The following is a 12,996-nucleotide window of genomic DNA, read 5'->3' as shown; positions in this document are numbered from 1 at the left end:
TTCCACTTGCATCATTGACTTGGTGGTGTTGTTGCTAATAGTTTTGTTGCATTGAATGCATTTGACTATTGGCAGAGATGGTGACACCTCCACCGTCAACGACTGCGGCAGCTATGGCCGTTGAGAAGTACATACAAACACAATGGGTATCTGTCGTTAAAAAATTTAATATTATTTTGTTAAGAGAAATATAATATACAAAAAACTTGTCTGCACATCAGCGCCTGGCGTGCTTTGTCTTCCAGATTTCTTAGGGAAAATCTTGTAAATTTGTTTTGGACCATTTCAATTCTTTAAGATTGAATGTTATAAAAAGGGTTCCAGATAACACAACAGTGTTCCAAGATTTGTCTTACATATGAGGTAAAAAGAGATTTGAAAGTAAAAGGGTCTTTAAAGTCTATGCTATTGCGTTTGATAAAACCGAGCATGGAATTTGCTTTGGTTACACTAAATTCAATGTGCTTAAGATCTTTTTTTTACCCTACTCTTTCTAAAACTTGATTTTCAATATTATATTCAAAGATGATTTCAGAAAAGTTGCGACAAAAAGAAAAACATTGACATTTAGCGACATTTAAATGTATTTGGTTTTTCTTGCACCATTGGGATAATTTAGAAATATCGTCTTGTAAGAGATGACAGTCATTAATAGATTTTATGCAACGAAAAAACTTTAGGTCATCGGCGAAAAGAAGTTGACTAGAATTAAGGAAAATACTAGGTAAGTCATTTATAAAAATTAGGAAAAGAAGTGGTCCAAGATGGCTACCATGGGGCACACAAAATGAAACCAAAATTGGTTTTGAGAGAACTTCGTTAATGCAAACAAATTGAACTCGACCCTTAAGATAAGATTCCAACCACAATAGGTGGAATTTCGTCTGGACCTGGTTTATTGTCATCATTTAAACTCAAGAGACCTTCTTCAATTTCGGAAATATTTAAGTCTAAACAATCAATAACTGTCTTACATTCAAAAGACAAATATTCGGCTGTCCATGCTGAGCTTGCATTCGAATTAGCGTAACTAGATTCAAAATAGTGTGCGAAGGACTTGACACGTTTGAAAATGTTGACCCAAGGTAATTCATACACTTGGGAATACCAACCGAATTTTGTTTACTCTTGATGTAGGAGCAGAATGACTTACTATTTTTAGATTCAATTGATAAAATATAATGTTGAAATAAAAATTTGTTAAGAACATCAAATTCTCGTTCCAATTGAATATAAAAAGTTTGTAGTTCATCTTTATTTTCTGCTATCCGTAAACGTTTATAAGCCTTGTTTATTCTATTGCTTAAGTTACGAACGAAGCGACATCTGAGAGGCGTGGAGATGATTGAATTTGATCCCTTTTGATCCCTTTTTTTCATACCCCTCAATAGTTGTGGAGAGTTGAGAATGATGGAAAATTTAACAATAATCAACAATAATTAAAGAATAGAAAATTGAGAAGAACATATGTAAATATAGTAGGAGATCGAGGGAGGAGACAATAGAAACAACCTTTTGATATTGTATGTGTGTATGCATATAATACTTCAAGAGGAATGATTTTACGGTTTTGCTTTGGCTAGAAATAGAAAAAATGTAAACAAAAATAGAAACAAAGCAAAAAAGTATTGCAATAGTACTTTTTGCGGTTGGTAGTAAAAAAGTTAGTACTTTTTTGAAATTAATTACCAAATGCTTAAATAATTCTTACAACAGGTACATGGAAGTATTTTAAAGAGAATATAAAATATGGTTAATAATAGGTATATACATTTTTAACCTTATTAGGATATTGATTTGTGAAGGGATTATAATAATAATCAAAGGCTAAAGAATGAAAAGAAACGCTTTTAGCTTTTTATTAAAAAATTCTTTTAGTGGAATATAAGATAATAGAGGAAAGTCTAAAATATTCTAAAAGCTAGAAGCAACAAAAAGTGAATGAACCAAATTAAAATGTAAGGAAACAAAAAAGTGTGTTCCGATAAAAGAGATACAAGTTTATTATCAGATAAAAGATACAAAACTGAATCTTAAGTGTGATTTACATAATTTCAACAATGTATACGTTGTATTTTCTGACGTTGAGTTTTAATTTAAGTACTAGAATTTGTAGTAACCTTTGATAAAATAATGACGTAATAATATGCGTCAAGACCATGAGTTGTGGTATCTTTCGTCTTAAAGAGGTTTAATTATTAAGAAATTCCAGAAATTATTAAATATTTTTGATATAGTCAATTGACTTTACTTGAAGAGGTTTATATTTATATTTTTATATTTAATCTAAAAGATACATTTAAAAAAGCATTAAAATTTAATTTTATGATATCAATTTGTTGTTCATAAGTTTCCTACATACAATTTGGAAAAAAATCAATAATTTTATATGAAATATGTTAAAGATACATTAAAAATTACTCAAAACTATACTTTCTTGAAGACTTTTCATTTATTATTTCCCACAGGTTGCAATTTTCGAGGTGCGAGGTACTATAAAAGGCATAAAGAGTTACGAAGGTAGTTAGTAAAATGAAAAAAATATTTTCAATACCTACCGCAGGAAGGCACCCCTGTATTTATACTGTTTTGTAAGTTACATACTTCTTCTTCACCAATTTGAATTCCAACTGCTCTTGTGTTGAATAATTGTGTGCGTTTTTTTCTTTATTATGCACTCCATACACGATTTAATTTTATATTCAATTTAGTTGTCAACTAAATTGATGCTTCGCCACACACTACATAAACTTTGTTGAAAGACTTCTGCTTCAACTGTCAAAACATCATTTTTTTCTCGTTAAAAGATTTCATTTAATCGAATCAAGATGTCTGAAAAAAGCAAAATATTGGCATTGATAATTGCAGAGTGCCTATATGACGATGAAGAAGTTAAAATAAAAAGAAAACGAATTTGGATGAAAGAATGGCTAAGAGATAAAAAAAAATTCCAATGAAAAATTAATAATGAAATTAAAACAAATGAACCAAATGATTTCTTGAATTTTACCAGAATGAATGCAGAAGCCTTTCAGGAACTGCTAAATAAAGTAACTCCATTAATCAAAAAGGAAGACACTTATGCGAGATTCAATAAGTCCAGAAACACGCCTTCTAATTACATTAAGGTACCTCGCCAAAGGAAATGATTTTGAGGATCTCAAAATTTTCTATGCTGTGTCCCCCCAAGCAATTGGGAAAATTTTAATAGAAACGTGTGAGGCTATAATATCTGTGCTCAATGAATATATAAAGGTTATATTTTTTAGAGAACTTATTTTTATTTTGTTTGATTTAATTCTACATAATTTTAGGTACCAAAAAAAAAGTGGTTGAATGGAAAACTGAATTCGAAAAATGGGGTTCCCCCATTGTATAGGGGCTATCGACGGCTAGCACTTCGAAATAAATAAGCCACCAAATTTGGGATCATACTACTTCAACTATAAGAAAACATTTAGCATAGTCCTGATGGCTGTTGTCAATACAAATAGTGAATTCTCAATGGTTGACGTGGGAAAAAATGGACGAATTTCTGATGGTGGAGTTTTTTCATACACCAAATTTGCAGAAATGTTGGAGGCCGATTCCCTTAACATTCCAATTGCGGAAGAGCTAATGGCAGGTGGAGAAAAGTTGCCCTATGTTTTTGTAGCGGATGACGCTTTCCCATTGAAGGAGTACATACAAATGCAAATATCTCCACAGGAATTAAATTTTAATAGATGCTTAAGTTCGGCAAGAGTTCGCGTAGAAAATGCGTTTGGCATCCTCGCACATCGCTTCGAAATTTTATTCAAGCCAATTAACTTGTGCCCCGAAAAGGCAACCAAAATTGTTCTCGCCTGTTGTTATTTACATAACTTTTTGAAAAAGAAGAACGGTCGTTTATATGAAGCAATAACACACACAGAAAACCAGGAGCCGATTGGACTCGAAGTCGTCGAAGTACCACAAAGTGGGTACGTGGACGTCGTCTTCTCCTGCACCTGACTTCATGGAGTTGTTTACATTCATTGCTTTTTATCTTCCAAAACGTGGGATGTTGCTGGAGAAGTTCAAACAATTCCTTCCAACATTTTTTATTAGCGGTTTGAGTCATTTTTGTTTATTTTTTTAAGAACAAATACAAAACCACACCGAAACCAGAGAGACGAGACATCAGACATGACCACAGAGATAATTCTATTGAGATTATTCACGTCTCTGTTTTTTATCTCATTTAATTTCTTGCTAAGAAAGAGATGGAATGCGTTTGGTTTGACAGTAAATCAAATGACTTGCCTACACACACCTCAACTAAGTTGAAAACATTCACATCATTATTTACTAACTTCAACTATAAGCTTTGATAATTTGTTCCAAGTACTTAGTTATTTATATTCAAGTAAATTTTAATTTTGTCGGTGTCATTTTGGATACCTACTACGTAGATTTTCTTAACATATTTTTTTTCTTATCAATAGGGTGTTCCTTATTATTATCTTTATTTTTAATTTTTTTTCTTAATCTAATTTTGGACTTAACTTTTATATAACTTTCAAATTGAAATAAAGTAAATATTTTATCTTTTATAGACCAAAAATTTAATGAGATGTAATTTCTTATAAATTTTTTTTTTATATATTATAAGATTTTTTACAAAAAAAAAATATTCTTTTTATTGAAATAATATAAATAATATATATAAATTGTATTGCTTTTTGAAAAATTATACAATGCTTTTATTTACAGATATTTTCGCTTTTATATTGAATAATAATTACATAATTTTTTGGTTATTAATTATTTATTGCTCTTTAAAAAATTATATACTGCTTTTACTGACAGATATTTTTTGCTTATTAATAATTGATTGCTTTTTAGTAGATACATATTATTTTCTTCAATATGGTTGTCTGTTGCTACTTTAACTGCTCTCAACAGAAAAGTGTGGGTATATCCTTTTTTAAGTTTCCCACAAACTTTTGTAGACCAATTTGGATCAAGCATGGGAATGTTTCGAATCCCAGCAGACTAGTAAAAACGTCTGTCATGTGTGAGAAACATTTTTATGCTAAAGATATCCTAATAAGGTCTACTTTTAAGTCTCTTTCTAAACAAGCTATCCCTATTCCCTTCTCTCCATCCATTTGCTTATGTACAGATGCTAGTCATGACTCATCGTGCGTACACTTAATGGAAGCAGGGAGAATTAATCAGCAGCCAACCTTAACGGTTACCCCTGGTACTCAACCTACACCTTCTCTTCCGCCGGTTCCTTCCAGTCTGGCTGTATCTCTTGTTGATGCGGCTGAGGCTGGTTCCGCAAATTATGTTCGCGGATTTTCTTTACCTCCAGCTGATTTTACGATGGAAATTAAACAGGAGCACTTTCCATCCCCCAGTTTAGGAACATACAAATATGTAATATGTGGCGCAGAAATCACCGATAAAGGAAGAAATGCTACATGGACACACCAAAAAGAGACGCAGTGAGACCAGAATACCAGTTGAGGAAAGGCCTTGATGCACATATGGAGGACTTTTCTGAAGAACTCAGAATTTTCATCACCTCCCAACTGTTTCATAAGGCAAATGCACCGTAGACACCTAAAGAGAAAGATTTGTTTTAAAAATTTTTGTTTAAGTCTACAGTCATGTTAAGCTGCCATCGGTAAGTACCATTTACCGGTGGCATTCAGAAATCCGTTTGCCAACAGGATTCAGTGATTAGATAAAGGAGCTGCTTAGTGACAAAGCTAAGGACACGGCACCGATGGATAAGAAGTGCGTGCTCCTTTCGATGAGATGCTTTCGAGGATTTTGGAGAATTTGGAAGAACAAACACTGTGGCCTCTAAAGTAATGGTTTTCACCTTAGGGGCTTAAACAAAAACTGGAAGCAGACGATTGCTTACTACCTGGAATCACCTAACTCAGATGTGCTAGTGAAGATGTTGGTCACAATTATAAAAGGAGTAAATAATTGTAGACTTACAATTGTATCAACAAGCTGCATCGTCAAATAAATCGGCTTACTTTTTGCTAAGGCCGCAACTATACCAGGATGCGAAACCGTATGTGGATATCGAAATCATAGAGTTTTCTTACTCTATGATTATCCACATATGTTTAAAAGCGTTCGAAACATTTTGCTAAAACATACAATCACAATAGAAGACGAAGTTGTTGATTGGCGAATTTCGGAAAAGATTTTTGAAGAAGACTCGAAAGGTATATTTCAAGTTTTCTTTAAACTTGCAAAATCGCACATCAAATCGGTCCTTTTGAGAAAATGTCTGTCAAATTGGCAACGCAATTTAGCACTTAGCATCAATTTCTTCAAAACGGAAAAGGAGAAGAAAGTTGCAGAGTCCACAGCAAAATTCATCAAGATAATGAATGATCTATTTGACATGTTGAACACTGGGCACCTTTATTCAAGAAACCCTAATCAACAGGTTTTGTCATACTCCACTGAAACGCTGAATGCAATTAAAAATGCAAGGGAGTGGATATCGACATATAAGTCAAGCATCAAAATAAAAGTCCCCCTTGCTTTAAGGGATTAAAGCAAACTCTGTTAGGAATTTAGATGATGTGGGAACATTTCAAGAGCTATAACCAAATATATTTTCTGCTTTCACATCTTAACACAGATGTGGCAGAAAATTTGTTTTCTATGCTGCGCTACAGTGAAGGGTCATATGAAAGGCACTCTTCGACTTGGAGACTCGTCCGGAATCTGAAGCAGATAATATTTCAGCATTTGACTTCAGCGGAAAATTCTGGATACGAGGATGCAAAAGCAGAACCACTCCTACAAATAGTTGATGGTATGAACACAACGGGACCACAAAACGAATCGGCAATTGAAAATTTCATTTTCGAAGAGCCAGATTAACTTGAGGATAAGGACCAGGATGTTGTTATGAAAGACAACACAACAAAGAGTCAGGAGCTCCAGAAAGGTACTGCAGCATATTATGCCGGATTCGCATAAAAAAAACTCAAGACTCAAGAGTAAGTTAAATTGTGATCCGTGCACTCAATTCCTAATAGACGAACATGAATAGGATAAAGAAAGGCAACAGAGTTTTTAATAAAACTAAGAGCCTACGAGACAGCTGCCACAGTTTTAGATTTTGGGAAACTCACAGTGCCTTCTATCCGTTCCGTAGACACTGTTAATAGTCTTCAGACTATATTTCTGAGAGACTTTTCAAGAAAGGATGTTTTGGAAAAACTGGCGGAATCCTGGACACAACAAATTATGAAATGAAGGGATAGGATTCCAACAACAAACTGTTCAACGGAACATCAAGAGACAATAACAAAATTTGTGCTGATCAGACTGATCATTTTGGACCTTAGAAGACAAAACAAAAATTAAAGGAAACAGTAAAGAAAGAAGAGAAATATGTTTAAGCTTAATTTCTAAGTTTTGAAATGTATAATCAAAAATAATGTGATATGAAAATAAAAATAATTAGAACAAAATGCATTTTAATTTAATCTAGATGTTCCAGTTTATACTTATATAGTTATCTTAATAAATTTAATTTTTTTTTTAAATATCTGTTTTGAAAAAATAGCATGGATTAAACATTAAGTAGTGTAGATAAGCAGTGGAACGAGGAATAGGCCTATTGCGGACACCTCGAAAAAAAAAACGCGTCTAGTATACGAAATGCTCTTTCTTTTTTTAAATTATAGGTACTATTTTTTAATAGATTCTTTTAAAATAGGTAAGTATAGTGAAATGTTCAATGTACATACAAATTTTTCATTGCATGAAGTTTTTATACAAAAATTAAAAATTTAACTCAGTACATCCTGTTAAGCCGTTAAAAAAAAAGGACCTTGTTTTGAATATACCTTTAAATGTGTGCAATTTTGATTGTGTTTATACTTGATACGTACAAATAACAAATAATACTCAATAATAACAACGACAAAACAATTAAATATATTTAAAATCTTCAATGCAACATATTTTAAATATGGCAACATTTCATTTTGCACAAAAATTGAAAATTTAAAATCAAACGAGAATTTTTAAATTCAAAATACTCACAACGTTATTGTATACATAGCTACAAACATATGTAGGCTCAACTTTCCATTACCGCAGCACGAATTTCGACTCGCGGTTTTATATATTCGATAGATATGTGCAAATAAATAATAACTATAGCAATTTTAGAGCGAGGAAACATATATTTCTATTTTTAATTAATTTTTAAAGTTCACTTTTTTACATACAAAACACACAAAAATGGTTTATTTTGACATTTCTTCTCTGTTTTTTGTTCAGTGTTGCCATACTTGTTTTTTTTCTTGGTAATTTATTTTATTTTAGTGGTCAAATGAAAAAGTACTTTGCATATACCCAAACTCGCACCCACCCCAAATCCTATAGTGACCCCAAGCAGGGGGGTTGCATATCTAGCTGTTAGTACGCCGTGCTATCAATTGAAAAAAACTTGTTTTAGGCTCTTAAAATGGAATACAAAAAAAGTTGGGTTAAGTCCGAAAAAGAAAATATTTTTTATGACTCAAAGTTGTTTCCTCGCCCTAATATTTAAAACATGTTCTATTGAGACCCCTACCTAACTGTAAAAAAAAATCAGAAGGAAATTCGTACTGCGGTAATGGAAAGTCGCCCCCATATGTATTTGTATATGGCAAATATGGCAACATTTCATTTTTAACAAAAATTGAAAATTTATAATCTAACGACAATTTTTAACGGTGGAGGTGTCACCATCTCTAATAATAGGCAAATGCATTCAATGCAATAAAACCAGCAGCTGCAACACCACCAAGTCAATGGTGCAAGTAGAAGCTTCGACATTCAATAGTCGACCGCAAACACCCTTCTCCCAGCAGCTGAGTGCTGGAACGACTCAACAACAGCTACTGCAGAAGTGCAGAGTAGGCAAGCAATTCAGGTTAGTTAATTAACTTACGAGTGATCCAAACAGCAATATTTTAAATTATGTGATTCTTTAGGGCTTCCAACACGCACGACCTATTTATCCACTGTCAAGCTGGTAAAAAACGGCTCTTGCAGTGGCAACAAAAACAACATCTTTTGGTTGATCAAATCGCTTAATCGTCTTATAGGTCTTATAGGTTTAAATCCAGGCATATGGTGCTAAAGTTATTTTTATCTCACTGCCACGAAAGAACTACAGGGGCACTCCCTCAGCCAGCTAGCGGCTACTGCCTGGCTGACACGGATGACATAAAAGAGGTAGCTGAAATAATTGCCGGTTTAGAAGCAACTTGTTGGGACAATAAAGAATCTCCTAAATGACGGGAGTCGGAAACCATTTACTAATTTAATTTCTTATCAGTTATGTTGAAAATAGCTGGCAATACCCAACGTGTATGGCACCACTTTCTTAAACGTATACCTATAATGTAATTTTAACTTGGTATCATTATTACTTTTTATATTATACCTACCATTATACCAAATGTAAATGTATAAACTCCATTTTTCATTCGCAAATAAATTTTATTAGGTTATGGGCCCAGGATTTTGCTCTCCATAAAAATTAAATTAGTTTTTGAGAATTTAAAGTAAAGAAAAAAGAAATATTTATTTATTTTTATTTATTTATTTATTTATTTACTTCAATCTACGATCGTACATCCACAGATTTCGATTTATAGCTTAATATAATATATACAATATTTTAATATAATATAATGTAACATAATATAATATGATTTGAATAATATAATAATTAAAAACAATTTAGCGGTATAGATATGTAACTTTTGAAAGGCGATTATTCAAAATAAATTACAAGTAAACAACATAAAGTTAAGAAGAATTTTGAACTAAATTTAAAACAAGTGTCTTGAACTGATATCTAGTTAAGAACAAATCCAAATTTTCATAAAAATGATTAAATATTTTACAACAGTGAGATATTGGCTCTCGCTGCCCATAATTTGTAGAATGGGGTATTTCAAAAATAAGCTGCCTCATTCTCAAAGTTCTACTTGGTGCATAGATATTTATTAAAGAAATTAAATCTGTAGAATCAATATCATTACAGAGAATGTCACGAACAAATAAAACACTGAACATTCTACGCCTCGACTCAAGAGTTTGCATTCCAAGCATTAAACATCTACTCCTATAATTCATGTTACTATTACCGGTCATTGGAAATGCCTTCAATGCGTACCTTAAAAAATTTTTCTGAATTTTCTCAATCCTATCTATCAATTTTTTTGAGTCTGGATTCCAAATAATGCAATTATATTCCAGCAATGGACGAACAATTGAGCAGTATAACGTTTTCAATGTATACGGATCCTTAAATTCGGAAGAATTTCGTTTAAGAAAACCAAGCATACAGTTTGATTTAGAAGCAATATAGTTGACATGGGATTCAAAAGATAGTTTTTCATCAAATATTACACCTAGATCTTTTGATTCACTAACCCTACGTAACCTCATACCATCAATGATATAATCGAATATTATTGGATTCAATTTGCGACAGAAAGTTAAAACAGAACACTTTGATATGTTTAAAAGCAAATCATTTTGCTTACACCAATTTTCCAAGTTATATAAGTCTTGTTGGAATGTAAGACAATCACTTATTTTGTTAATCACCTTGAATATTTTGATATCGTCTGCGAATATAAGACCTTCAGATAAAGATAAAATTAATGGAAAGTCGTTTATAAAAAGATCAAACAAAGGTGGACCCAAATGACTTCCTTCAGGAACTCCTGATAGGACTTTTATGGGATAAGACTCTAAGTCACCTATTTTCACTATCTGCCTCCTACCAATAAGATAAGAACAAAACCATTTTAGTAAAGTTCCATCAAAACCATATGCTTTTAATTTTTTAATTAAAATTAGGTGATTTACTCTACTGAAAGCTTTGACAAAGTCCGTATACACCACATCCATTTGGCATCGCTTTTCTAGTGCATTAAAACATTTGTTAGAAAAGCAAGCCAAATTCGTGGAGGTTGATCGGCCACTGAAGAATCCATGTTGGGAATTAGAAATATGATTTTTAATAATGCAATATAATTTTACTTTTACAAGTTTATCTAAAATTTTTGGAATAATAGCCAGTTTGCTTATTGGACGATAGTTTATTATATTCCTTTTATCACCAGACTTAAAAATAGGATTGATAGTGGAAATTTTCCACTCATCTAAGAAAACACCACATGAAAGAGATTGATTGTAGATAAATTGAAGCGGAGAACTCAAAGTTTCAAAGCAGTGCTTTAAAACAATTGGAAAAATTCCATGACAATCTGGATAAATCGATGGGTCCAGTTCGCGCAAGGCAGAACTTACATCATCAATATCTAAAAAGATATGACAGCAGTCAGTCATTGGCAATAAAGAACTTGCGTCATAGTTATTACCAATAACAACATCAGAGGAGTTGTAGATATTTTGAAAATTATCGGCAAACCAATCAACAATAATTCTAGGATCACTAGATGTAACATCATTGTAAATCATAGACGATGGAAAACCAATTGATTTCCGTTTTAAATTAATAAAATTCCAAAAACATTTGGGATTGAGCTTAAGATTTTGTTCAGTTTTTTGAACATAACTACTATAGCAAAACTTGGACAGGAATACATACTCTTTCCTAAGGCGAGAATATAACATGAAATCTGTTCGGTTTTTAGATAGTTGACACTTTTTAAAAGCATTACTTTTAGCATTTTTTAACTTACGCAACCTTGCATTAGACCACGGAGGATGCGAGTTCATTCTATTTAGAGTTCGCGGAACAGAGGAAGCCAATTCTCTTCCAAAAATATCTAGAAATAATTTAAAATTACTTTTTAAGCTACGGTTAGAGTTTAATTGCCAATTTAAATTACGAAACCTTTCATTTAAATTATTTAAATTAATTGTATTAAATTTATATTTAAATTTATCAATAGTTTGAAAAGCATTAAAATTATTAAAGCAAATCGTTTTGATACAAATTGACAGGGCAACATGATGGATGGAATTTGAAAACAAAGGGATGCATTCAGTAACAATGGATGCATTATCTTCATTAATGAAGACAAGGTCTAGCATTCTGTATAAAGAGTTGTGAATAAAGCACACTTGGATTAAATTTAAAGCAAACAACGAATCAATTAACTCAACTTCAACTTCAGATGAAATAACTGTAGGCATCACCCTATTTTTAAATTGCATCCACTTAATGTCACCCAAATTAAAATCTCCAATTACACAAGTAGATGTATTAATATTATTCTCAGAAAAATTAGAAATAATATTTTCTATATTTGATAAATGAGATGAATATAAAGATAAAGGAGAATTAGGGGGAATATAACACAAAAAAATCAATAATTTACTTCCAGAATTTCCTTCAATGCAAACACATATATGTTCAATGATATTCTCTTCTGGAGATGAATTGTTTGGATAAATAAGATATGCCACCAGTGGTCTCCGAACAGCAAGGAGAACTCCTCCACTTCTACATCCAACATCATGACGATCTCGACGAAATAATGAAAACTCCGACGCATCCAATATCTCCTCGTTACTTATTTCATTAAATAACCATGTTTCCACAAACGCAAAAATATCATATTCAGACGAATCAACAAGAACAGAGAGGTCTTTGAGTTTTCCTCTTATTCCGCCCATGTTTTGGTAATACATTGAAAATTCATTATTGTTTAAATTAATGCACTCACTCCTTGTCCCTGATCTACTTCCCTCTGTCCTGGAATTTTCACAAGTTGTTCGTTTTTTGGTCCATCTCTAGGAATGAAATCCCTCACGACAGTATTCTTCGGCCAATTTGATCCAATCAATGCTAACTTAAAGTTATTAGCTGGAATTCCAACTTTAAAGTTTATAAATTTCAAATTCGTAGCATCTTTTTTAACAAGTTTAAAGCATTTTATGGAGGATACATCAACACCTATTTTGTCAGCAACATATCTTGATAAACATTCCGCAGATGTAGAA

At 32.1% G+C, this 12,996-nt stretch overlaps 1 long non-coding RNA gene across 1 annotated transcript; it reads right to left on the bottom strand.

Annotated features, from left to right (window-relative positions):
- Nucleotides 1-1,979: 1,979 nt before the first annotated feature.
- LOC129941174 (uncharacterized) lies at nucleotides 1,980-4,576 on the bottom strand. Its single transcript, XR_008780825.1, has 3 exons — nucleotides 3,011-4,576; nucleotides 2,559-2,832; nucleotides 1,980-2,493 (listed from the first exon to the last, which is right to left on the bottom strand). It is a non-coding gene; the product is annotated as an uncharacterized LOC129941174 (long non-coding RNA).
- Nucleotides 4,577-12,996: the final 8,420 nt, after the last annotated feature.

Source organism: Eupeodes corollae, chromosome 1 (assembly GCF_945859685.1).
Source record: "Eupeodes corollae chromosome 1, idEupCoro1.1, whole genome shotgun sequence".
Taxonomy (NCBI): Eukaryota; Metazoa; Arthropoda; class Insecta; order Diptera; family Syrphidae; genus Eupeodes; species Eupeodes corollae.
Note: the sequence above shows the minus strand (reverse complement) of the source record. Positions and strands in the feature narration are given on the sequence as shown.